We start from the raw sequence: 26,596 nt of genomic DNA, 5'->3' as shown, positions 1-26,596 counted from the left end.
GACTTGCAGATGCTGGCCATGGGCAATTGGGCCAGCATGCACAGGGCACAGGGAAGAGGCACTAAGAGTGTCTGCAATTGGCGTGAAATGGGTCACTGGCTGGAGTTCCAAGTAGGTTGATCCCCTGGAGAAAGGAAATGGATTTAGATTATCAATGCCAAAGGCACCTGCCAGAGTAATATGACTTCTAGATCAAGTTCCTGCTCCCCGGTGTGAGGAGGGGACTGGCTCCATCAGATGGTTCTGTGAGTTACAGAAGAGCCAGCACTGAGGCCTGGACTCCTGTCCAGGTAATGATGAGCTGGTGGCAATGCAGCTTCAGGGAGTGGTCAGCTGAGGCCAGCTATGGGGCAGGGCAGGAGCCAGGCTGCTTCATCCATGTGGCCAAGAACATAGCCTCTGACCTCTAGGAGGGCCTGGGGTCACATCTCTAGGACCATCACAAGGTCGTTAAGTCTCTGCACAACATTCTTACTCAAACAGCCAAATCTGCTCCAGCCAGCTCTCGGCATGGGTTCACCTCTTCTCTCTGAAATGTGGGCAGTGTGTCTGCATTTCTCCACCTGTTATGGTTGAGATGTGGTGTCTCCCAAAAGCTCACGACGTGTGAGACAAGGCAAGAAGGTTGTAGGAGAAATGATTGGGTTATAGCCTTAACCTAATCAGCAAACTGATCCCCTGACAGGGATTAACTGAGTAGTGCCTGAAGTGGTAGGGCATGTCTGGAGGAGGTGGGCATTGAGGGCGTGGCTTTGGGGTATATATCTGTATCTGACAAGTGGAGTCTTTCTGCTTTCTGACCACCATGTGAGCTGCTTCCCTCCGTTACATTTTTCTGCCGTGATGTTCTGCCTCACCTTGAGCCCCAAGGAACAGAGCCAACCTTCTATGGACTAAGACCTCCGAAATCGTGAGCCCTCAAATAAACTTTTCCTCCTTTACGATTGTTCTGGTTGGGTCCTTTAGTCACAGCAGAGAAAACGCTGACTAAAACACCACCAAAGCCTGACCTATGTGAAGCTCTCTAGCGCTCTGGGAACTGTGCTTATTGTCCTCAGCTCACAGTGTGCCAACCCTGGTCCTTGCAGCCTCCCGATGCACCATGCACATGCAGTCAAGTCTCCACACTGCTTGAAACCTGAGCCTGAGGGGTAAGGTCCCAGCCTGGTAATGACCCTCCACCACACTGCTCAAGTCCTGCAACCATGAGAGGGCGACCTCTCACCTGCACGTCCTTGCTACAGGGGGCTCCTGTCCCTCCTCCCTAGCACATGCTCCACCTCTGAGCAGTTTCCCACAGCTGAAGGCAGCGATGAACACAGGGGCTTTCCGCCCAGGGGAAAGACCAGCCTCACCCCAGAGTTGTCATCATGCTGCTAAAACAGTTTTCCAAACTTCTCCTGTCATGTTCTTGGGAGACTCAGAGCCTTACATCAGAGGACAGTAACAAGCAAGTCCTTCCTCCTCCACCAGCTACAGACTGAGTTCCTTTCCTGTATCCTGCTGCTGATGTGGCACTGTGAGGCATCAATGACTCACTATGACCACCAGAGGGCAGCGCAGGGCAGGAGGTCCTCGAAGCCAGGGGCCAGGAGGCCTCCTGGACACAGTCTGGCTCAGGCTGCCTTTTGACATCCAGAGGTTCTTACAGGACTCTCCAGGCAAAGAAATCATGAGCTGACCCACTCAGAGGTGCAAGGAAGCCCTGGGACAGTCAGGGCCTTTTTGATGTTCTGCCTCACCTGTGTCTGTGGTCCTAGGCCAAGGCTTTCTAGACTAATGTGCCTGCAAATCACATAGAGGTCTTGTTAAACCAGGAATTCTGATCTCATAGGTCAGACCCAGCAGGGCTAAGACTCTGCATTCCCAACAAGCTCCCAAGTAATACTGACATCACCCATCCAAGGGCCAGCTTAAGCAGCCAGGTGGTAAGGAATACATCTTGAAATTCAACTGGAAGCTTCCAGGTGTAAGGTGATGGGACTTTTCTCCCTTCTCTCTACAAAGTCAGTCACTGTGGGAGGCCGACCAGCACGAGACTGTGTCTGTCTCCCCTTCTGACCTGGTGCGGCATTGTTGGTCACTCTGACGATTGCCCTGATCTTTAGGGTGTGAGCGACTGTGTCTTTGTGCATGGGCTGCCTTCCTATACCCCATGGGTAGAGCTATGCTCACCTGTTCCTTTGTAATATTACCCCTTGCCCTGTTTGCGATAGAATGTTCCATGGAAACACCCTTTTGTGTGTCCCCTTCTCTTAATGTGCCCTTGGGTGTGGCCTACCTAGATGTCAGTCCACCTGCTGACAGCAGACATCATGAAGCTAGACTCAGCCCCCTGAAACCTGACCCCTTGCCTCATTTGAATAGCTTCTCCTCAATAAAAGGGGTCAGTGCGTGTGCTCACTCGTTTTCTCTCTCTCTCTCTCTCTCTCTCTCTCTCTCTCTCTCTCTCTCTCTCTCTCTCTTTCTGCTGTGGACCCTTAAGGTCAGAGAAGCCGTTACAGCACCCCCAAAGGAAAAGGTATTTCTGTCTCTTGTGTAGTTAGCCCAGTTCCCCTGGAGTGACCTGTGAGTGTTTTAGTCACATGCAACCCCGCAAGTCACCTTCACTTTCCTGGTTTGGTTTGTCTAAGGTGGGACGTGGGGCAGAGGTCCTCACTCAGGATACACATCAGACTCACCTGGGCAGCTGTAAAAGTCCTGAGGCCTGAGCCTCACCCCAGACCCAACAGATCAGAACCAGGTGTACACATTCCAGGCATGAGTACTTTGGATCCCCCGGTGATTCAATTGTGCAGCCAAGATTGAGTCTATGGTAAGAACCAGTATGTCTCAAATATACTCAAGAAGCACATGGGGCTCTATAAAATTGTAGATTCAGGCTGTGGCTCTGTGGCATATCTTATAATCCCAGAGATGCGGAGACTGATGCAGAAGGATCATAGTTCAAGGCCAACTTCAGCAATTTAGTGAGACCCTACCTCAAAAATTTTAAAAATGAAAAGGGCTGGGAGGTAGTTCAGTAAGAGAGCACCCCTGAGTTCCATTCCTAGAACCAGAATAAAAAGGAACTGGGCCCAGTGGTACATGCCTGTAATCTAGTAACTGGGGTTTGGGGATGCCTGAGGCAGGAGGATTGCAAGTTCAAGGTCAGCCTCAGCAACTTAGAAAGACCCTGTCTCAAAATAAAAAATTAAAAAATGCTAGGGATGTAGCTCAGTGGTAAAGTGCTCCTGTATTCAATCTCCAATACTAAAAAAAAGAAAAGAAAGAAAGAAAGAAAGAAAGAAAGAAAGAAAGAAAGAAAGAAAGAAAGAAAGAAAGAAAGAAAGAAAGAAAGATACAGTACAGGTGAACCTGTACTGTGTCTGCTAATACACCCTGAGGTGTGTGGGAATCACCTGCTCTTTTTAGAAGCACATCCACAGAGCACTCTATAGTTCTGCCACACTTGCTTTTATGGCCTCCTGAAGAGTTTCCAGCTTGCCTGGCCCAAAGCCCCTCAAATGAGCAGGTCCAAAGGTGAACTCCCCATCCCAGACCCACTCCTCCTCCATGTTCCCTCCCAATGAGGACACTTCTGCCTGTGTCCTCACCCATACCTAACTCATGGGTGCCACGGCAGTCTCTTCCTCTGTCACCCTCTGGGCCTCACCCTCTTGATGATTCCTCTTAAACAGCTCTGAGACCCACCCACTACCCTTATCACTCTGCCACAGCCCAGATGCTGGCTCTATTGCACCTCAATTCTGCAAGCTTCTGTGTCCACCATTTTGTTTCTGCTTCCTTCTCCACTAACCAGGGGACTCCTTGGGGCACACAGTAGGTCTTACCTGCCACACATGAGGTATTTGAGAAATGCTTTTTGCACTAAAGAAGTTAGGCAAGGGTGTCCGTGCTCTGGTCCTACCACACGCACAGTGATCTCAGGCAGCCCTTTTCCTTCCTGACCACACTCTCCTCATCTGACATTGTCCCCAGTGGGACTGTGGCTCAATGGTAGAGTGCTTGCCTAGCATGCTTGAGGCCCTGGGATCAATTCCCAGGACAAAGAGTAGGAGTGGGGTGAACTAAAAACAAATGCAGAACCCCAGTCCTACAGACCTGCCATTTAACACGATCCCCGGGAATCTTACATACTCTCAGGTTTGAGATGCACTGGCCTAAAAATAGAAAAGGGAGGAGGAGGAAGCAACAGAGAAGGGGACTTCTTTGGGCAGCCTGCTGTCCAGGCTCGTCTCACTTCTCCACCTCAGTTCATAGGCTTCCTGTCCCTGTCCTCGCCCTCCTGTGGCTCCCTCCGTTCCGGGTCACATCACCCTTCGTTCATTTCCTTCATCATCACACATGATCCCATCTTTTGTCTTAACCCTGTCATTCATACCTCACTGGAATAGAAAGCCTAACCAAGCTGGAAACGCATCCCTCTGGTTCCCTGCTCTACCCCTAGTGCTCGACACTCATTGTTTGTGGATTAAATGGAATAAGTGAACTTATCATGATAGACTTCCTGTTGCTTGGCCATTTGAACTAAGAAGTTTCTGAAGCCATCTAATCCAATGGCTCTTCTGTTGTCGCTCTTCTTCACCATCAAGCCATGTACTGTTTTCAGCAAAGCATCAAGAACTCAAAAATCATTATGATAACCCTGGGGGTGGTCCTGCATTTCTAACAAACTTCCCGAGAATTCTGGGAACCATGCCGGACACAGCAAGGGCCTGGAGGTGGGGTAGATGCTGACCCTGATCAGGCCAGGAATTCCAGGTTTGGGAAAGGGCTGGGGGTGGGAGAGTGGGAAAGAAAAGAGGGTGAAATCCCAGCTTACCTGTTGCCCCTGTATGGGCTCAAGCAATTATGCAAGCTATGAAGTCCCATGAGCTGCCTTCTGCAAGCCAGAGACCCCCAAAAACCAGTTGTGCAGTTTTAAGGCCCAAGGAGCAAACACTGGTGATGTAGATTTCAGTCTGAGCATAAAGACCTGGGAACCAGCAGCACCAAAATCAAGAAAAGACCACAGTTCCTGTCAACAGGAAGAGGGAGAGCAAATCCAACGTTCTGCCTTTCTGTCCTATTCAGGCCCTTAATAAATTGCATGACATCAAGCCAAACTGCCAGCTGCCTGAAACACTTCAAAGTTTAATAAAAAAAAAAAGCATCATGGGCTAGGGCTGGGGCTCAGTGGCGGAGCACTGGCCTAGCATGTATGAGGCACTGGGTTTGATTCTCAGCAACACATAAAAATAAATAAATAAAATAAGGCATTCTGTCCATCTACAACTACCAAAAAAATTAAAAATAAACATTATAATGTCCAGAAATAACTGAAAACTATGAATCCACAGAGCACCTGTGGGAAATCTAAACCTGGACTTTGGAAGCCAACCCCCACCTGCTATCCCACTACTGATTGCTTTGCCACCATCTCAGGCAACCTGCTGGTTTTCCTATTGGTGATAACTCCTTAGTATGCGGGTCTCACCAACGCAGTTGACTGATGATTGGCTAACAGGCTCACCGGAAGAGAAACTCTACAAAGGCAGGGATTTTTGTGGGGGTTTGTTTTGTTCAGTTTTGTACCCTTCAATGTATCCCCAGCACCTGGACTGGTTTCTGTGCCAGGTGATGTGCTTAACAAATATTTGTCAAGTTGGTGGAAGAATGAAATAAAAATATTCCTAGAAGTGAAAAAATAAATTAAAAAATCACTCACCAAAGTGGGGTTCATTACAAAGATGACCATAAATTCTTCCCTTTCCAGGAGGCACAAGTCTTAACAATGTGACTTTGGCACTCCTTCTACACCCGTGTGGAGGTGATTTCTTTCCAAAACACTTTTCCACCCCAAAATCTGGGTTTGGTCTCAAGGCATGTCTTGGCTGCCTCGAATTTAGCAGACATGATGCCAGCAGAGGTTTGAGAAGTGCTTGCAGCTGGGGGCTCCTTCCTCTCTTGCTCCTTCCTTTTTTTACCCAAAGGAGTTGAAATTTCATGTCCACATAAAACCTGCACACAAATGTCCATGTGACTATATTCATGGGTTGCCAAAATCTGGAAGCAAACAAGATGTCCTTCGGCAGGTGAATGGATAACTAAACCGTAATACATCAGACAATGGATTATTATGCCATGCTACAAAGAAATGAGCTGTCAAGCCATGAAAAGACACGAAGGAATTTATATGCGTATTATTAAATGCAAGAAGCCAATCTGGAAAGGCTGTGTGCCATTCCATTCCAGCCATAAAATGTTCAGGCAGAGTCATGGAGACAGAAAAGTTTTCTCTGGAGCATCTGACCAGCCCGAGAGAAATGACCAAAGAAATGGATATTGGGTGTCCCCCAATAAGTAGCCCAGCCAGAGTCAGTTCCCAGGGTATAGGGAGCCTCTAAGCCCCTTCAAGTATGGGTGAACAGCTAAGGACCACCTCGTATGTGAGGTTTTAAAGGACGTTCACCACCCCTGAGAGATGGGGATGATGGCACAAGTGTGAGATGAGAATAACAAGACCTCCACCCAGGAGGAGGATGCCATTAACACCCCTGGGGGTGAGCTCAACCAGTGGGGGAGAAACCCCGGTGATAAATGCCCCAATCCCCTGTCCTTTGAAAGGAAACTCTCAAAGGCACCGTATGCCCTACCCAGAGCCCCCGGGAGTCAAGCTACCGTAGCATCCTAAAGGGCACAGGCTCTTGCTGGCTCTTGCTGTGGGCCTGGCTCCCTCTCCCTGCTCCTCATCTCTGCTGCCCTCCTCCTGGGACCACCTCCACCCGTCCTGGCCCTTGGCCCTGGGCTCAGGCTCTGCTACCACAAGAGGGCTTCCAGCCGGCATCCCCACAGGCCAGAGGGGAGTCTCCACAGGCAGGGGAGTTGGGTCAGCAGGGGAGGTGGCAGAGGCAGGAGCCAGCTCCCTGGAAAAAAAAGGCCAGACAGGGTTTCAAAGAGTCCCAGCTGGAACTGGACCATGAAGTTCCATAGGAAGAGCCAGGAACCTCCAAGGTTGCCAAGCCTAAAGGGTGGCGGCCTCAAAGTGTGATTTGGACAGCCCTGGGGCCTAAAGGGGAGGAAAAGGCTAGGAGGTGGGCTCGATTCCCCAGGTGTCTGATGAGTTCTGAGGGGCCCCACAGCCATGGTGGGCAGACGCCCTTCAAGAACTGGTAGGCAAGGACAGGGTAGGCAGGAGGCCTGGCCCCAGGCCTGACCCTGGTTCCAGAGCAACCACCATGCAGCCTCCGGGTTATCATTTCCCCTCACACACGTGAGACCCACACTGAGTGTGGCCACCCAGTGCGCAACACCCTTCCTTCACAGACCCACGTCCCTGCTACATTGTGCCAATGACTCAGCCCATGCCAGCCCCAGGACCAGGTGCTGTCCCCCAGGTCAGGCAACTCCTTCCATGGAGACCCAGGAGAAGTGACAATTCCCTGCCCAGGCAGCCTCCTCTGTCCCCCTGAGCCCCTGTCCCCGTCCCATGCCTTCTCTCCAGCAGGTCCCTGGAGGTGTGTTTGGCAAGAGGCACAGGTGGCAGAGCCTGGTGCACACCATGTGCCCCTTCGTGTAGGCTAGGAGAGGTGCTGTGCTGGGCCCTCACCCTGCTCTGTGACTCTCTGTGACTGCATCTCCCTCCCGTCGCCGCCTCCATCTCTACCTCTTCTCCTCGGCCTCCTGTTCTCCATCTCTGCATCTCTGTGGCTGTCTCTCTCTCCCCCTGCCTCCCTGTTTCTTCTCCTTCTCTCCCTCTCCCCCCTGCTCTCACCCTCTTCCTCCGTGACTCATTCCTTCTTTTCTTCAGGCTCAGCTCTGCACCCAGGCCCTGTTCCCTCCACTCTAGGAAGGACCTTGCCCTGAGCCAGGTCTAGAACTTCAAGGAAGACCCCTCCCTGCCGAAGCCAGTGGCCTTTCCCAGCCTGGGCTCATTGCCAGGTCCTGCACTGGTCCCCTTCTCCACGGCAACCAAACCATCCCTTCTAGAGGGTCCTCAAACCCCCTCTGGAAGCAGGTGCCCTCTCCAGGGCCCTGACGTTGGAAAAAGAAGGTTCTACCCGGTAGAGGCCAAATCTGGGCTTTTTAAATATCAGGGAATCTGGAGATCCAGAAAGGGAAACACAAGCTTCAGGGATGAGGCTGGAGTTCAGAAAGGGACACGGCCTCCATAACAGGGAGTCCCCCACCCTTTGTCCAGGGTCATGCCATGTGGCCCAAACACTCCAGCGTGCTGAGTTTGCTTTTCCTCAAGCCTCAGCCCTCCCTGTCTCGGGGACTTTGCACATGCCATTTACTCTGCAGTGTCCCTTGCCCCTGGCTGTGGATGCAGCTGGCAGGACCCTCATCTTCCCCTCAGCACCACCGATCACCCCTCCCCCTCCCCCACAGGACCACACGGTTCCGCCCAGCTCTATTGACACATCATCTCATTTCCCCTTGGGCCGGAGTTCCATCAGGTCGGGGGCCAGCCTTAATTATGTCTGTGCACCGCTGCTCGCCATGCAGCAGAATATGGTGGCATCCGCAGGGGAATGCGACCCCCCCTCAGTTAGCCCTTGTTCAATCAGCAAGTGGTCACTGGTCACAGGACCCTTCTCTGCAAGGGTCACTGGACATCTGAGCCACCACTCCTGCTTGTCATCATAGCACGGGGGAACAGTAGAAAGTCGAGATCACAGGTGACCCTGCCTGGGTTCCAGCCCTGTCCCTGATTTGGATCTGTAGTCCTGAGCAAGTACTTGGCCCCTTCACTTTGATTTGTCCTATACAAATCGAGAAAGATAGTGATATCAGGGTTAGCAGGAGGCCAGTGGGTCTGCAGGGGCACTGAGGAGGTCCAGCCAGGTATGAGGAGCCCCAAGGAAGACAGTGGGGGGTGGGGAGATATCCCAAGAGGAAAGCAGAGCTTGGGGAGCCCCACAGTGGTCAAGAGGGATGAGGAGCCCTGGGGGAGTCTGGGGGTGCCTGGAGGCCCTCTGGAGGCAGGCAGAGAGCACAGAGCCTGAGGACGGTGAGGACCAGCAGGGCACAGAGTGCTTGGGGTGCGGGCAGGAGAGGAAGCTGAGATCTGAGTAGGGCTGAACTCAGTGGTGTCAGGTGGACTAGGTGGCCCAGTGGGTGGGTGTCCTGTGGGGGTCAGCACAACACAGGCAGCTGGGGGCTTCTGTCTTTGTCACAGACAGCCTTGCAGAGGCTCGTGACCTCTCTTAGCTCATACATGGTGCCTGGGAGCTAGGCACCTGCCCCCTGCATCACCTGCCCAAAACCAGAGTAAAAGCAAACTCTGCACCACTGAGCTGGAATCCAAATGGAGGGAATCTAAGAATCCAACCCAGAGGTTCAACACACAGTCCCACCTTCATAGGTTCATTGAAGTTGAGCATCCTGGAAAATACTAGAAGATAGGAGTGTCCAAGGCTCATTCCGTTTTCCAGATTTGGGCTTTCAGAGTCTTCTGAGGACATCAAGTGCCTGATGAGAATGGGATGGAACGTCATCCTCAGGCACCTAGGTGAGGACTCTCCGTGATGTGCTGAACCTCCCCTCCATTGGCCTGTCCTGAGCTCCAACTCTGTGGAACAGAAAGGGCCAGAGCATATGCACTATCACAGGGTCTGAGCAAGGACAGTGAGGATGCTCCCAGAACCCCCCACTCCCTGGTGAGTGGCAGAGGCCAGGACTGGATGCGGGCTTGCTCTTCTAGAAGATGTAACCATCCATAACCAGTGTGGAGGCATCTGAGGGGCAGTAGAGGCCCCGGAGTCAAGGGTGCTCCATGGGCAGGGTGATAAGGGCTAAACACAAGGAAAGACAGCTCTGTGTTGTGACAGAGGCTGCCTGGAGAGGCTGGCAAGGGAGCCCGAGGGTGTGTGTGCATGAGGGAGGGAGGCAGAGAGCCCGTTACTGTGGGCTGTACAAGCAGAGGCTGAGTGGGCTCCCGGCAGGGTGAGAAGAAGGGTCCGGCAGCCCAGCGTGCACTGGGATTCTGGTCTAGAGGAGATCACTGCTGGGCATCCCCCAGGCCTGAAGACCAGGACGCTAGGGGATGACGGTGTCACGTGGGTATGGCTGGTCACCTCTGCCTTATCACCTCTGTACAACCAGAGCTGGCACCAGCAGGGAGGAAAAGGAGCCAGGCCGCTGGGAGAGTTAGTGAGGGTCTCCGAGAGGCTAATGTGGCCTTGGGTAGGGGCTGGCAGGTCACAGGCATAGCAGGTTGTTGAGGGCTGGGGAAGGGGCAAGTCCTGGCAGGGGAACTGCTACTGCTGTGGTCAAAGACAGGGGGAGGTGGCAGTAGTGCCAGGCACATCTGCAAAGGCTGTGCACTGGCAGAGGTGGCCCAGTGGAGGAGGGCTGGAGGAATGCATGGGTCAGAATAAATGAGGCCTCACCTGCCAGGACCCCTGGCATGTGTGAGGAGGGACAGGGGAGGGCCAGAAAGAAAGGAGGGTGAGGTGCCTCTCTGTGGCTCTGGAGGAAGGAGGAGGGTTGTGTTCATGAGAACAAGAAAGACTTTTGGGTGGAGGTGGCCTCCAGGGGGTTTGGCTGTGTGGAGGGCTGCTGGGGTGTTCCCCCCAGTGATGTTTCCCTGGAAGTAACTCATGGTGACAGAAGCTGCCCATCCTGCTGGAGAGGCCAGACACTGGATCTGCCACAGGGCTGTAGACGGAGCGAGCACACCTCCTATAATAAGCAAGAAATCCATTTCCTACTGTTGTTAGGCTGGGGACTGGGTACCTGAGGCATTGAAAGAAAGCAATGCGCTCCTTCTTGATAATGACAACTTCTGGATCTAAAGGAGATGTCAGCTTTCAAATCTTTCAGCCAGCAAAACAGCATCTCCTCCTCTCCCCTGGAGATAGAGTGCCCGTTTTAAACCTCAAAAGGCAGAACTGCTTGTTTTGGCTTCAGAACCACAGAGCTAGAAAGCTTTCCAAAGCAGTGCAAAGGCAGAGCGCTTCCGGAAGCCCATTACAGAGCCCAGTCATGGTTTTCAGACAGCCACCCAGTGCCCTCCTCCGGCCATAATACAGGAATGGAAAGGTGGGAGGAAGGAGCCCACCCTCTGCCCAGGAGAAAAGAGCCCAGCACAGACAGGATCTTGAAGGTCACAGAGTCAACTGCCCAATCCATGGATGAAAAGACTGAGGTTTAGAGAGGGAGCAATCAGAGGGCTTACAGCAAGTGGTAACCATGTGCATCGAAGCCTTGGCCAGCAGCTAGGAAACCTGGTTGAACCTCCTGAGTAGCCCAGGTGAGTCCACACGCACTTCCTTGGATCCATGGTGAGAGGAAGGTGCTGCCCTGGGATTTCCTCTGAGGACTTCAGGCCTCTCCATCTGGGCTTCTCTCCATCTCTGCCATTCTCACCCAAGGAAGAAGTCCTTGCTCTCATTTCCTGCTCCTGGAAAGAAAGGAAGGTGGGCCATCAGCTGGGTGCCCTGCCGCCTCGGCAGCACAACGGCTGCTGCACAGCTGGAGCTGTGAGCTGCCATGCTGTGGTCAGCAAGACCTGGTACTCTCCTTACCTCCATTTCCCAAGGAAACCAAATGGCCAAGAAGCTAGAAAATAAGGAATCTGTGCTCAGTCAGAAAGTAGGTGTCGGAGTCCCTCTGCAGAGATGGGCTCACGACCTTCCTGGAGCCATGTGATTCACAGCCCACAGGGTTCGGTGCTGTGTTCTCTGTGCTGGTGATGATTTAACAACCCTTCACGAGGGCAGAGACCGCCAGTATTCAATACTGATCCTGGCACGTACTAGGTACTCAGTAAATAATTGTAAAGTGATTAAATTCACCTCCACTTTACAGATGTGTGAGCTGAGGCCCAGAGAGGTTACAGAACTTGCCTAGGACCACACAGTAAGAAAGGGCTAAGATGGGTTTCCAGCCTCACTGTGCCTGGCTGCCAGGCAGGATAGGTAGATGGGTGAGGGCACATGGCTCATTTGCTATGTAGCCAGATAGTGCTGTGCACACCAGGGAGGAGGGACAAAAGGGCAGCTCCCAGAGTCTGCATGTCTCCATTGACAGACAGACAATCCTGGGTGACCCCAGGCTCTGTCTTGCAGGCATTAAGATTGAGTTTTCAGTTTCTGTATCTAAGCTTGCAACCAGAGGAGTGCTCCCTTGACATGTGCAGATTAAATGAGAGGCTTCAGGGAAATGTGTGGCCTGACCCTGGTAGGTGAGGGCCTCTCAGTGAGGGGCAGCTCTCATTCCTGGGATTTGAGGAAGCAATCAGGGGGGCCGAGGTGCTATTAGCAGAAGGGTTTATCTTCCTCCTAGGAAAATTCCCTCCCACTTCTGAGAACTCCCCACTGCCATGGTGAGAAGATGTGACCTTGCAGAAAATTGTCCTGTGTGGTTTCTGCACAGAGGACTTTGGCTGGGAGAGTTTGAAGGCACAGCCGAGCTCTGCAGTGCCTCTGCTCTCTAGGAGCCACAGTGGTTCCCAGAATGCAATCTCGCCCTGAGAACTCGCTTTCACGGCTGCCTCAGGCGGTACTTCCTTTCTGTTCCTCCTCCCATAGCTGGTCCCTCACCCCAGTCCCTCTCCTACCAGCCTGCAGTCTGAGCCCAGCCCATGGCCGCCTGTACACCCACAGCTTAACAGTGCTTTCTCAGCGTGCTCACTCTCAAAACTCTTAGTGGACCCAGGTCTGTCTGCTCACCACTCAAAAGCCAATACTCTTGTCGAAGAGTTGGTGGGAAGGAAATCAGTTTTATTCAAGGGCCCCCATCCTAAGAAGATTGGGGAGTCCTCAGAGCCCCCCATCTTAGGGAATCCAGGTACATAGCAGAGATTTGATAGGGAGGGAAGGAGGGTGCAGTGGAAGACGGGCAGGAAGGCTGGGCGCTGAGCAAGGTCTCCCTCATCTGGGGCATGGGACTCTTCTTTTTTTTCTCCTGTCTGGTCAGAACATCACAATCAGCCTTGACCTCCAGAAGCTAGCTACAAACACATTTATTTTACACAAATTAAACCTCACAGCAATTTATATGCTTCCTGTTCATTGATACACAGAATTGAAGAATAAGGAGGGGTGTCACACATTCTGGTGTTATTCGAAGGTCACCAGATATTCTAGATTCTGTAGATCTAAATGAAGATTTTTGAGCAATTAACATGGCCATAATTTAGATGCAGCTTTTCTTTAGAATTTACAATGCTGGACAAAAGGAGGGGAGGCAAAAGTAACCCTGTCAAGGACAACTCTCAAAGGAGAAGCCACTATTACAAAACAGCTACTTAGTTGAGTACCTACTATTTGAATGAAAAGAAGGAACAAAACAGATGGAACTCCTACCTTCTGAGTAGGACATTTCCTTCTATGTTGGGAGAAACAGACCAACAGACTCACTGAGTTGCTTAGGACCTCGCTAAGTTGCTGAGGCTGGCTTTGAACTTGGGACCCTCCTGCCTTAGCTTCCTGAGCAGCTGGGATTATAGGCATGCACTTATTTAAGATTTGCAATCTTAAATAGTGTGAGTCTTCTATTCGGTTGCTAGAAGCAGAGCCTAAGATGAAGGTATGGACATGTGATGGATTGAGAAAGATCTCCCAGGAGAGGAAGGGAGAAAGGGAAGCCTGGCAGAGCAGGGATGTAGTCTCAGTGGGAGATCAGCGTCACCCTGTTCTCAAGGGAGCTCTGGGAAAGGATTGTACACACTCTGTCTCCTTTGAAATCTTTTTTCACACTGGACTAGCCAGGTTTGCCTGGTTCCCCAACACTTGGTGACAATATCACCTTGAGAGTTGTTTCCTCCAAGAGAAAGCTCCTTTTATTGATTTAATCAAATGACAAGCCAAGGGAGGCAAAGACAGCTTCTGAATGAAATGGTTTATTGCAAAGCATGGAAAAAAGGAATGACGCACAAGGAGTTTATGAAAATATAGGCAAAAATAGATTTAAAAAATCACTCAAGTGTAGAGTGCTAGGAAGGAATCAGACACCATGCCACTTGTCCAAATGGTCCAGGGGACCAGTCCTTTCAAGGGGACATTCACACAGGTCCAGGATGCTAGCAAGCTGGCACGGATGCAGTCAAAGACTGGGACAGGGGCCATTGGCTTTGCAGAGGGAACACTCCCAGAGCGGAGTCACAGTGAGCTGTGTGTCAAATGGCAAACTGAAGACACTTGTATTTATGGTCCCAGTAGGTACGTTATCTCAGCTCCCTGATGTCAGTTTTGGAGGGACAGCCCAGACACCAACCATCCAATTTGCATATTGGCGGGCAGTTGTCAACAAATCCATCAGTCAGCCAGTTGTCCAGGTGACTATCGGCCTGCCATTTGGCTCAGTTACAGCTGGTGTTACAAGCTCAACATGGAGTTAGTGCTGTCAAAACATATTCACATCAGTCATCATTGGAATGCCAACTTACTGACACTGACGAGAATCAACAGAGCAGAACCCAACTCACAACACCTCCACACCCGTGTCCCTCAGCCAGTGGCTGTGAGCTGCCCCAGCTGGGGGAGGGGGAGACAGAAGAATCTCCCAGCAAGGCAGCTGTCCTTCTGCAAGGGAAATGCTTTGGGGTTCAGTGGGACATGTTGGGGTGCACCACATGACCAAAGAGGGTTTCGATGAGGTGACATTTGAGGCAGGAAGCAAGAGTGAGCTAAGCAGGTCTCTGGTAAAGTACCTTCAGAGCAGGGGCCTTAGCCAGTGCAAGGGCCCTGAGATGGACAAGTATCTGGCAGGTTCCAGAAACAGTAAGGAGGCCGGTTCCTGGGAGCAAAGTGAAGAAAGGAGAGAGCAGTGTGTGATGCATGCACACCTATGTTGAGAGATGGCCCTATAGGCCATTAAAAGGCCCACGGCTCTTACTCTGAGTGAGGCAGGAGCCATTGAAGGGGCTTGAGCGGAGGAATGATATGAGCTGACCTAACCTTCCACACTGGCTGACACGCACAATCAGGAAGCTTCTACTCGACAGGACCTGCCTGCCAGCCCCTGTCCTCTGCCGACTGTGTGCGGTGGAGCTGACCACAGCTCTGCTGGCTGAGGCTGGAGTCAGAGGGCCATAAGAGAAAGGGGGAGAGAGGCGCATTGGTGGGCAGGAGGAGGCTGTTGGGCTCAGTCAGGGCCCTGGACGATTTATTGGGCAGGTTATTGAGAAAGAGCAGTAGGGAAGGGATTCACTGAAGAATCAAAATCACCCTCAGTCTCAGCCTGGGCTCAGAGGGCTTTGGAAATAATGCCCCAAATAATTAAAAAGAGACTATGTGCTCCCCCCTCCTCCTGCCTCTGGGGAAGGATATTCATCTGCAAATAAATTAAAACCAAATCTAGCAATTTGCATGACTCAAGCTATCAGACTGTGGAAGCTGCCAGGTTCCCTGCAGCAGAGGGCTGTGGACCAAGCTGTGGTTATGCTAATGAGCAGCTCAAAGGTGCAGCCCTATATGGTGTCTCCAGGCGGCCAGGCTCTCTGCTTAGAGCTCACACTTTTATTCCAGGCACCAACTACCTAGATGAGTCAAAGAATTATCCAAAAATTAGACCCCATCCATCGCTAAGAGACATGGTTCCTTGGGGATCAGGGGCTGTCTATAGGGACTATTCCATGGTTCCCAGGCTTTTTGGACTTGCTGAGTGGTCTCCATCCAGTCCTTTACCTCATGAGGCCTCAGTTCACCATCCAGAAAATAGGAAAAGAAGCCTTTGGCTGAGCCACCCTGCAGAAAAGCTGCTGGCACTGAATGGGTTGATGTGACAGAGTTTCAAAAAGAAAAGGAAAAAATGACTATACAAATTCCAGGTGGAATTGCATTACACAATCTAGAAATATCCACAGACTCAAGGTCAAGCCTCACTTCTGGGTAGCTGGGAAAACATCTGAAGTCTACATTTATCACTTCTTGGAGCTATTTTTCATGAGAACAAGGGAACATTTTAGTGAGCACCAATAAGATTCCTGGCTCCAGAAGAGCCAGTGAGAGGCTGTAGATACAGGTCTCCACTTCAGAATTCAGCCTAGTGGCCTTTGCTCCAGGCCCATGGACAAGGGCCACTGGCCCAGTTGCTACCCACTCCAGAACACCTCATGTATAAAAGAAGCCAGGGCATCCCTTGGAGACTAGAAGGCCAAGAGGGAGGTGTCCTCACCCTCCTCGCCTCCAGGCACTGGTGACAGAATATCTTGCTCTAAGACCTGGAACCACACCTTGCTGACAACAGTTGTGCCCCATAGGGTCCTGGCAGAATCCAAAGAGGCCAAAGAATTGGATATTTGCCTCCCTCCCCATCTCCCAGTCACCTTGCAAAGGTCCTGAGATAGGGGAATGCCTGACAGGTTTCAGGAATAGGAAGGAGGCTGGCACACTCCATCCCTAGAGGCTGGAGCCTCCCAATCCAACGACCAAGCAATGACAGGCACCCAACTGACCAACACTTCTGAAGACAATGGACTCAAGCTGGGCCGGCCTGCAACATTGAAGGCAGTTTGTGGTTTAGGTCTTCTGCCCTCAGAGGTACAGAGACAGATTTACCCACCCTATTCATGCACTTATAGAAGATAAAACCTCTAGAACCTTATGCCCCCTGCCTACCTCCAGCGAGCTGGAAACTGATCAGATGGACTTGCTCCCAGAGGATCATTAGAACAACTTTGCTCCATGGGACATGGTGGTGCACACCTTAATCCCTTCTACTCAGGAGGCTGAAACAGGAGGCTCTCAAGTCAGAGCCCAGCCTGGACAACTTAGTGAGATCCTGTCTCAAAAAAAAAAAAAAAAAAAAAAAAAAGCGCTAGGGATGTAGCTCAGTGGTAAAACCCCCCTGGGTTCAATCCCCTGCCAAAAAAGAAAGGAAGGAAAGAAGAAAGGCAGGGAGGGAGGAAGGAAAAGAGAAGAAAAACTTTGGTGTTGAGTGCACATGGGCAGGGGAGGCAAGCCATAGTAGTAACCGTTGTCAATTTTGAAGCACCTACTATGTGGGCACTTAATCTCCATGATCTATGAATCCACCTCTGAGTTAGATGACATTATTTTGACTTTACAAAGTGCAACCAAGAACGTGCTGACATGCTGGGTATAGAGCTCAGTTGGTAAAGTACTTGCCTCATGCACAAGGCCTGGGGGTTCAATCCCCAGCACCACACACATAGACACACACACACACAAAAAAAAAAATAATAATATGCTGATAGGAGCTCGTGAAGGCCCTGCCACCACATCATCCCTGTGAATCCTTGAGGGTCTTAGTTTCCTGGGGCTGCTGGAACCAATTGGTGGCTTAAAAGGGACAGAAATTGATTCTCTCAAAGTCCAGAAGGATTAGAAGTCCAGTCAAGGTGTTTGGAGAGCCAGGCTCCCTCAGAAAAAGGAGGACCTTCCTGCCTCCTCCCTCTTGTGGGGTCCATGACTATTAATGTCCCCTGGTTGGGGAGGGAGAGAGCTCCTGTACCTCACTTAGGTCTTACGTGGGCTTTTTGGCCGGATCCAGGAACCCAGTTAGCATGTGTGCTTAGTAACAAGAGAAAAGTATAGAGGCTTTAGTAATTGTGTATGTATACAGTAAATCTTCACAGGATAGTGAACTCTGAAAACCAAAAGGGAATATTCTTAGACAAGGAGTAATGATTTTGAGAAGGAATGAGGACAAATGGACCAGGATAGTGAATTCTAGGGATGTCACCAAAAGATACAGAGAGAAGGATTAGAAGTCCACAGAGAGAAGGGGGTGCAGAAGCCCGTGGAAGCTGAGGGTCCCTTCAGAGTTTGTTTATTCTGGTTCCCTGCAGTCCTGTTTCCAGGCTCTGGTGATAAGGCCATTCTCCAGCTGTAGTGTGGGGAGTGTTGTGGGGCAAGTCACTCAGGAAACACACCAAGTCCTAGTTTTGTCCAAATTGAAGAGTTTTTATTTAGCCGGCCAGCCGGCGACGACTCCCTGCAAGACCCATAACTGCTTCTGCAAGGAATAGCCCAGAGCCTGAGCATTTTAGGATATTTAAAGGCAAAAACCACATCTGGGTTGACATAGCTGCAAACAAGCAGGTACAAAAGCTGAATTGGGCAGTTAGCGAGACAATGCAACGGGGACATTGGTATTTCCCACGGGACTTTCCAGGTTGGCATAGCAGCAAGCAAGCAGAAGGGAGGGGGGGTCAAAATGACCCTAGTTCAGTACCCGTGAGAGAATGGTTATTAACGTCTAGACAATCAATGTCTGACAAGGTACATTGCCCAAGAAAAATGGAAATCAAAGAGAACAATTTTACATTTATAAGAATTGCTATTTTGTGTTGCCAAGTATGTTATGATAGGTAACTATTAATGGGTACAGAGGTGGGGCTTTCCCGTGGGAGAAGCATTTCTTACATGATATGGAGTCTCAGGGTAAATGGAGTCTGGTCATTGCCCACAGAGCCTGGCCATAACAGGACATCCCTCTGCATATAGGGAGCCTTATGCCCTGCTGCATATAGGGAAAGACAGGGCGAATGGCTCTTTCTGGAAGTATAATACTTCTCGTGATAGCTGACTGAAATAATCAATATTCCAACCCAGCACATCTGGAGATGGCACATCCTAATTTCTTCACTTGCTTGCAGCAGCATAATTCTTACCTCTGCCCCCATCTCCACATGATCTTCAATCTATATGTTTGTCTGTGTCTCCTATTCTCCTATTCTCTCTCTCTCTCTTTTACTTTTTTCTTTTTCTTTCTTTCTTATCTTTTCTTTTTTTTTGGGGGGGGGTACCAAGGATTAAACTCAGAGGTACTTGACCACTGAACCACATCCCCAACCCTATTTTCTATTTTATTTAGAGATAGGGTCTCACTGAGTTGCCTAGGGATACTTATCATTGGTTTCTGAGCCCGTCTGGTCATCCAGGAAGATCTGTACCTTTCTTATATCCACAAAGTCCCTGTCTCCAAACAAGGTACATGCTGAGGTTCCAAGGAAAAGCACTTTGGTAATCAACCCACCACAGTTGTCAAGGACAAGGATTTCATTATTGCTCAGTGATATATTCCAGGAATCCAGAACAATGTATGATTCATAATAGACATCCAATAAATACTTCTTTTTAGTGTATTTTAATCATGCAGAAGGATGGGTTTCATTGTGATATATTCATACCTGCAGCATCATACTCTGATCATATCCACCCCCATCACCTTCCCCTAAGTAAATACTTCTGAAGTGAATGCATGAGCGAATGAGTAGTGATAAGCAAATTTAATCCTTGCCCTGGGGCCTGCAAAACCTCTCACATGAAGCCTCCTCAATCTCTAAAACTCCCAGGCTTCACCACTGCCTCGCCTTTCCTTTTAAAACTAAATTATTTTCTGAATCTAATCATGAGGAAATTTAAAAAGGAGGGACATTCTCCAAAATTACCCACCTGGGCTCTGCGAAAGTATCAAGGTCATTTAAGACTAGGGAAAGCCATGGAACTGCCCCAGATCAAAAGGGAATAAAGGGACAGGACCAGGGAATGCAAATGCAATCCTGGACAGAGAAGAAGCAGCTAAAAAAAAATGCATTATTGACAATTGGCAAAAATTGGATATGGGACATATAGATTAGCTAACAGTTGGGTCAGTATTACAGTTATATTTCCTGACTTTAATCATTGTACTATGGGGATGTAAAAACATACCCCTGTTCTGAGGAAATATTGATGTATTCAGAATAGAATATACATATATGTGTGCATGGATGTGAGACTCAGAGGATATTTGAAATTTTTTTTTTTTTGGTTTTTTCTTCATTTTTCTTTTAAGTACTGGGGATTGAACTCAGGGGATGTACCACTGAGCAAAGCCCCCAGCCTTTTTTACTTTTTTATTTTATTTTGAGACAGGCTTATGCTAAGTGGCCCAGGTTGTCCTCAAACCTGTGATCTTCCTGCCTCAGCCTCCCAAGCAGCTGGGATTACAAGTATAATCCACTACACCTAATTTTTTTGAATTTTTTTTTAAATGATAGGTCTATTTGCCCTAAATCACCTTCTGACCCAGGAATAAGAACCCTCATGTGCATGAAGAGGCAGAGGCAGCTCTGGGAAAAGAGGGAAGGCTCCAAAGATGGCGGATGAGGCCACGGCCTTTCTTCCGGAGTGGAGGCAGGTGGTAGCAGGCAGCCCGCTCTTGACCCCCCTCCCCCCAGCCTTCCTCCTCTGCTCCTCCCCACGTTCCAGCCACCACCCAGCATTCCAGTTAGGTTCCTATCAGGGTCCTCAACCTCCAAGGGAACTGTCTCTTCCACAGGGAGAAGTTTTCATGATCAAACTGCCCCGGAGCACTACTGGCTTTTAGTGACCAAGGAGGGACATGCAGAAAGTCTCCAGTTACTTGGAAAGTTTTATCCCCAAGCCTCACTCCAATGTCAGCCCGAGACACGCCATAACCACAGTCAGTGGGTCCCACCAGGCCCCACTGCCATGGCTTCGCAAGTGCTGTGCTTTCTGCCCAAACTGGAGGCCCTCCCTGATGTGTCTTGGTCCCCCTTCTTGCCCATCCAGAGGGGGAGCTGGGAGTTAGAGGCCCAGCATTGGGAGTCATGGATAATCCCATATCTTGGGGGGCGGGGTACCCAGACTTCTGTGGCTCAAGATGTGGGCCTCAACTCTTCCCCTTCCTCCTGGATGCGCCCTGGGCCTTGGGAGAAGGCACTTTTGTGGGAAGCACACAGACTTTTCTGGGTGACTTCTGCTCTGTGCCCTAGCAGGGCTCCAAGTCAATCAACTGCCCAGGAAAGCATTTGAGAGGAAAAGCCCCTGAATCACTGAAGCTCAGTTAATAGAAAACAGCCTGAGCTTTGCTGGGAGCTCGTCGTGTGTTCAGCCCTGCCCACAGGACTCATGACCAGATCTCATTTACTCCACGAGTTATGAGTAAATCTGCTGATACTCCCATCTTATAGAGAAGAAGATGGCACCTTGCCTCAGGCCACACAGCTGGCAAGCCACGGAGTGAGGACAGGAGCTCTAACACTGAACCTCATTTTCCAAGCAACCTTGGGACAGGGCCTCTCACTGATTTCTCACAGACCCCTATCCTACGGCTGAGGCTCAAGGTGAAGGGACGGGGTTTCAGCCCAGTTCTGGTTTCAAAGCAGGTGATACAGACAGGCCCTAGCCCTTGGAAAGTGTGGGTGCTCAGTTGAGGTCCCAAAAAGACAATTCTCTGCCTGGCCCAGAAGAGGCAGTACCCTGCTTTATCCCTGTGCCCCCAAACCCAGGCCAGGCGGCCTCCAGGCAGCTTGAAGGTATCTGACATTCCCTTCCCTCCAATGCTCTCCAGTCTGCAGAGAGTGCACCACAGCTCCTTAAGGATGAACCTGACCCCGGGCGGCTGGAGCAAGTGATAGGCCTCTCTCCCTTCCCCATGGACTGTCAGTCAGTCCTCTGTAAAAAGGCAGAAGTTTGCAGCCCTACAAGGGGAGGCCTAGAGGGACAGCATGGGGAGCGGGGGAGCAGGTACTCAACCTCTGCTGTAGGGAGAGGGGGTGGGTAATAACCCAGGGCCTTTCCTGGTCTTTTGATGGATTTATGATCCTTTGAGTTAAGTCCAAAGGTTTTCCCAATTTTGAAGGACAGCACCTTCCAGGCTCACAGCCAGCAGAGTCACTCAAGGGAGTGTTTTGAAGCAGGAAAAGAGCAGTCCTGGTGGCCTCTGACTCTGAAAAGACAGTCCCCAAGAATGAGGCTCTGTGAGACAGGCTGGCCTGAGGCCAAGGCTGGGGAGGTAGACCTCCGACTAACCTGCTATTCTGGTGACACCTGGTTCCCCTCCTCCAACATGCCAGTAGAACTTGAGCTCTGCCTCTAGAGAACTCCAGTACCCAGAGACATTGGGCTGACGGGCTCCTCCCCAGCCCCAACTGCAGAGACAGAGGGATGGAGGACAAGAAAAGAAAGTGGGGTATGTCTAGGGTCTCATAGTCAGTCAGGGCTGTTAAGTGTGACTTTACAGGCTGTCCCTTAACTGGACAAGATCCCCGCAGCCTGTGATCAAGGATATAAGTTAGGGTGTAAAGTGAGAGAGGGACCAATTAAGTAGCACGACTGTATTAGTTTCTGAAAGCTGCTGTAACAAATTAAAACAAACTTAGTGGCTTAAAACCACACAAGTCATACCTTACCATTCTAGAGGTCAGAGGTTCCAAATGGGACCACTGGCTAAAAATCAAGGTGTTGGCAGGCTGTATTCCTTCTGGAGCCTCTAATGCAAAGTTTACTTCCTTGTCCTTTCCAGCTTGCAGAGGCCACTTGCATTCCTGGGCCCATGGTCCCTTCCTCCATCTTTGAAGTCAGAACACAGAGCCTCATCTTTTTTACACTTCCATCTCTCTGGTTCTCACTTTTTATTATGGTTTGGATATGAGGTGTCCCCCAGAAGCTTATGTGTGGGACAATGCAGAAATGTTCAGAGGTGAATTGATTAGATCATGAGGGTTGTGACCTAATCAGTGGATTGACCCATTTGATGCACTAATAATTTGAATGGATTAAGGGTAGAATGGGTAGCAACTGTAGGCTGGTAGAGTATGGCTGGAGGAAGAGCCAGGTCACTGGGGGCGTGCTCTTGGGGAGTATATTATCCTTGGCTCCTTGCATGTAGGCACTCTTTGCTTCCTCTCAGTGAGCAGCTTTCCTCCACCATACACTTCCACCATGATTTCTTCCTCACCTCAGGCCCAAAGCTATGGAGTCAGCCAACCATGGCCTGAACCTCTGAAACCATGAACCCAAATAAATTTATCCTCCTCTAAGTTGTTCTCATCAGGACTTTTGGCAACAAAAAGCTGACTTAAACATTCTTCTGCCTCTTCTTCTACTTGTAAAGATTCTTGCCATTACATGGCTTCGCCTTGATAATCCAGACCACCTCCCTTCCCAAGTCAACGATTAGCAACTGCTATGACTTACGTGAGTCACCTCCAAAATCCATGTGTTGAAGCTTAATCCCCCTGGTGGTGGTGTCAGATGGTGAGGCCTTTGAGGAAGTGATTCAGCCAGGCAGGCAGGATTCTCAGTAGTTTATAAAAGGGCTGGAGAGATTCAGCTTAGGCCCTGTTTGCTCTTCCACACCTCCACCATGGAGCTGCCTCCAAGGAGTCCTCCCAAAAATAGAGAAACAGGAGCACAGAAGTCATTGTTTTCACACTGTGTTCTGGGGAGTCCATTTTGCAGAAATAGACAACAGAAATAAATTGTAGCCAAAGAGCTGTAATTCTCCTACCCACATCTGTTGGGTTCCCGAGTTAAGACAAGAGACAGTTCTGATAGTGAGGTAAATTCAGCTAGGGCCAGTCCCCATCAAGTGAGGTAGGGGTCCAGGTTTGGCTTTGATTGACTTTGTGACTGTATAATTCTGTACATTAGAAATGCTTTTCTTGCCTGTACCATAGCCAGGTCCTGTACCCTAGCACATCTCTCCTAGACTAGATCAGTGCTGGAACCTCACATAATGATCTGCCCAGAGCCAGTGGTCTCCTCCTGTATCAGTACATTTACCAAGCACCTAACTCATTCAATGCACATTTCCTCCATGAATGGCCAATAGCCATATGAGAACACTCTCAAGCTCCACTAAGCAGGGAAATGCAAAGTAGAGCCAGAATCAGATTCACCACCCTGCCTATCCCATTGGCAAAATGAAGATTGATAATAACTGCTGTAGGAAAGGGCAAGACGTATTGGGGACCCCAGGTACTAGGGAGCAGGCAATTTGGAGGGTTGTTTAGTAGCTTGTCTGAAAATGCAAAGGGTGTGTATTCTCCAATCCATCAATTCTTATTCTGAGTTTATACCCCAGAGAAATATTTGCACATTACACTAAGAGTGATATGCAAAAACATCCCCTGGAGCATTGTCTATAATGGTGAGACTCTGGAATATTCCACAGCTCCCTCACTAAGGACAGAGTGTCCCTGCCCTGGTGTGCAAGGTAGCCAGTAGCATACATGGCACTTTGTGCCGTATTATGTCATAACATGTGCACAGATGACATATAAAATAATAGCTCGACAGTGTTGGCACTGAAATGTTTCCAAGAAGCTTTTCAGTGAAAAGCACATTTAAACATTGTGACATTAATGTTAACAGCCTCACAAAAACTGGAAACAAAATATGCAAATGTAAATGCAAATTTTAAGGTGTAGAAACTCAAGAAATGATCAAAGGTGTTCTCAGGAAGGTGGTTGATATTGGGAGAACCAAGAGGGGAGTTTGTCTCTTTTTTTTATTTTGAGTTTTTTAAAATAATGACAATGTATTTGTATATTTCTTATGCTATATAAAATAACTGGAAAAAATATTTTTGAAATAAGTATTGAGGACTTTCAAGTTGGTAGGCACAGCTCAGAAGAATCCAGGCTGAGGGTAGAGCAGGACTGAGCAGGTCTTTGGGAGCTAGAAGGGTCAGAAGACAGCTGGGAGGAGGAACCCCCGCTTTGAATGGAACTGTGTGCCCATGGGCCCAGCCTTCGACCTCAGCCACCAGCCCTCTTTTGGAAGCCTAGGTCACTGCCTCTAGTAGGACCCTAAGAGCTCCTCTAGACCAAACCTCACCCATTAAAGTAGATAATAGCACTGGCATGACTTACTAGAGTCCCTCCAGAAGGTAGGGCCAGAATCAGGGTGAAAAAGGTGCCATGCACCCCCCACCGGCCTAGGGCATCTTCCTTCCATGCCACACCTACATGCAGAGAGAGCCCAGAAAATTTTGGTCCAACAAATGATTGAATCAACCTATAGATGACTGACGAATGGGTAAAAACAAACAGATAGGCTCCAGGCATGGTGGTGCACACCTGTAATCCCAGCAGCTCAGGAAGCTGAGTCAGGAAGATCATGAGTTCAAAGCCAGCCTCAACAAAAGGAGGTGCTAAGCAAAACTACAATAGGGTTGGGGATGTGGCTCAGTGGTCGAGTGCCCCTGAGTTCAATCCCTGGTACCTAACCCCCAAAAAATTAAAAAAAAAAAAAAAACAATGCTGGATTTCTCAAAGAGAAAGGAGAAGGTAGAGTCTGTCCTCTCCAGGGACATAAAGAAGAGATATGGTTAAAGTGAGTGGTGTGCCACAGGGGAGGGAACAGGGGATATAGGGCAGTGAGCGCGCATATCTAGGCTTTGGTTCTGGATGTTCTCTGGATCACCATGTGCACATGTATGCCTTCTGGGCAGGGCCCTGAGCCACACTGAGAGAGGTAATAGATCCTGACCTTCAGGAACTCACTCTAGAGCAAGAGTTCTCAAACTTGAGCATGCATCAGAATGACCTTGAGGACTTTTTAAAATTGTAGATTGCTATGCCCCAACTCCAGAGTTTCCGATTCAGTGGGCCTGAGAGTGCTGGCTAGGAAATTCCAAGGTGATGCTGGTGCTGCTGAACTGGACAACCATGGTTCTCAGACCCGGCTGCTTGTTAGACTCTCCTGGGAGATTCAGAGCTGCCCAGGCTGCAGCCTTGACCATAAATTGCATCCAAGTCTCTGGAGAAGAAACCCAGACAGCAGAGCTTCTCAAACTTCATCTAAGGTGAAGGACCAGTGTTTTTTCCTTGTTATTGTCAATCAACTGTGGGTTAGTACCTCTGAGAAATTCATAAAAATAAATTACTAGAAAAAATGAAATAAGCCATAAAGATCTACACAATATGTCTCCATTTTTCTTATTAGATTCAGCAAGCATGAAACTCTTCTGCCACTTGCCATTAAAAAAAAAAAAGACCTAAACACTTAATCTCAATTTCTGTACTTATTGCAGACTGGTAAGCAAAAATTCATAAGCTGGCAACATGTCTAGATGTCCTTCTCGAGTAGCTCCAGGCTATACCCTCTCGCTCATTCTTGGGGCCAGGCACAAGTCAGACAAAAATCCTCAAGAGACTCACCCTCTCTCCCCGCAGGGGGTCATCTGGCTCCCTCTCTGTATTGGATCTGTATTGGATCTGGGTGGATCCCCTTTCCTCTGTCTACAGGGGCTATATTTCTAAGGGCCAGAGTTGAGGGATTTTCTGAAATATTTTTTAAAACTTTCCTATTGGGAAAGAAAATCATCCATGGGAGTCCTATTAGAATAGTGTCTCTTGTAGGTTCCTCCTTGGGAAGTCAGCAATTTGGGTCTGGTTTTCAATCTAGCACTAGTTAACTAAGAGGCAAATATTTTTCTGGATGTCACTTTCCCTCCCTGGGAACTGGGCAGAAAGGCTCTCTTGTTCCTGCAATGTTATCACCATGATTCTTATGATCTGGAAATGCCCATTGCCTGCAGCTCAGGCATCCATGGCAGAGACAGAATTCATGGTGAGAACCTCGATCCCCAGGTCCTGATTAACTAGCCACTTGGCTCTGAAGCCTGATTGTTAAACCGAAGGCTGCTGTCCCTCCTGAGCAGTGAATCCAGGTGCCTTAGTACCAAGCTTGCCAACTTGAGTAGTAGTCGTTTTTTCCAAAGGCCGTCTATGACCTTTGACCTTCAAACCTACAATTAGGTCACAGTCACACAGAGAAATTAATCTGGAGAAGTGTTGAAGTCTCCTGTGAAGAGGAACTTACCTCCCAGCCTGAACAGGGACTCACTCTGGGAGCCTAAGAAATCACTTTCCCTCCCCAGGCCTCGGTTTCCACGTCTAAAA

The sequence above is a fragment of the Urocitellus parryii genome, chromosome 3, assembly GCF_045843805.1.
Source record: "Urocitellus parryii isolate mUroPar1 chromosome 3, mUroPar1.hap1, whole genome shotgun sequence".
NCBI lineage: Eukaryota > Metazoa > Chordata > Mammalia > Rodentia > Sciuridae > Urocitellus > Urocitellus parryii.
This window is presented reverse-complemented; position numbering follows the sequence as displayed.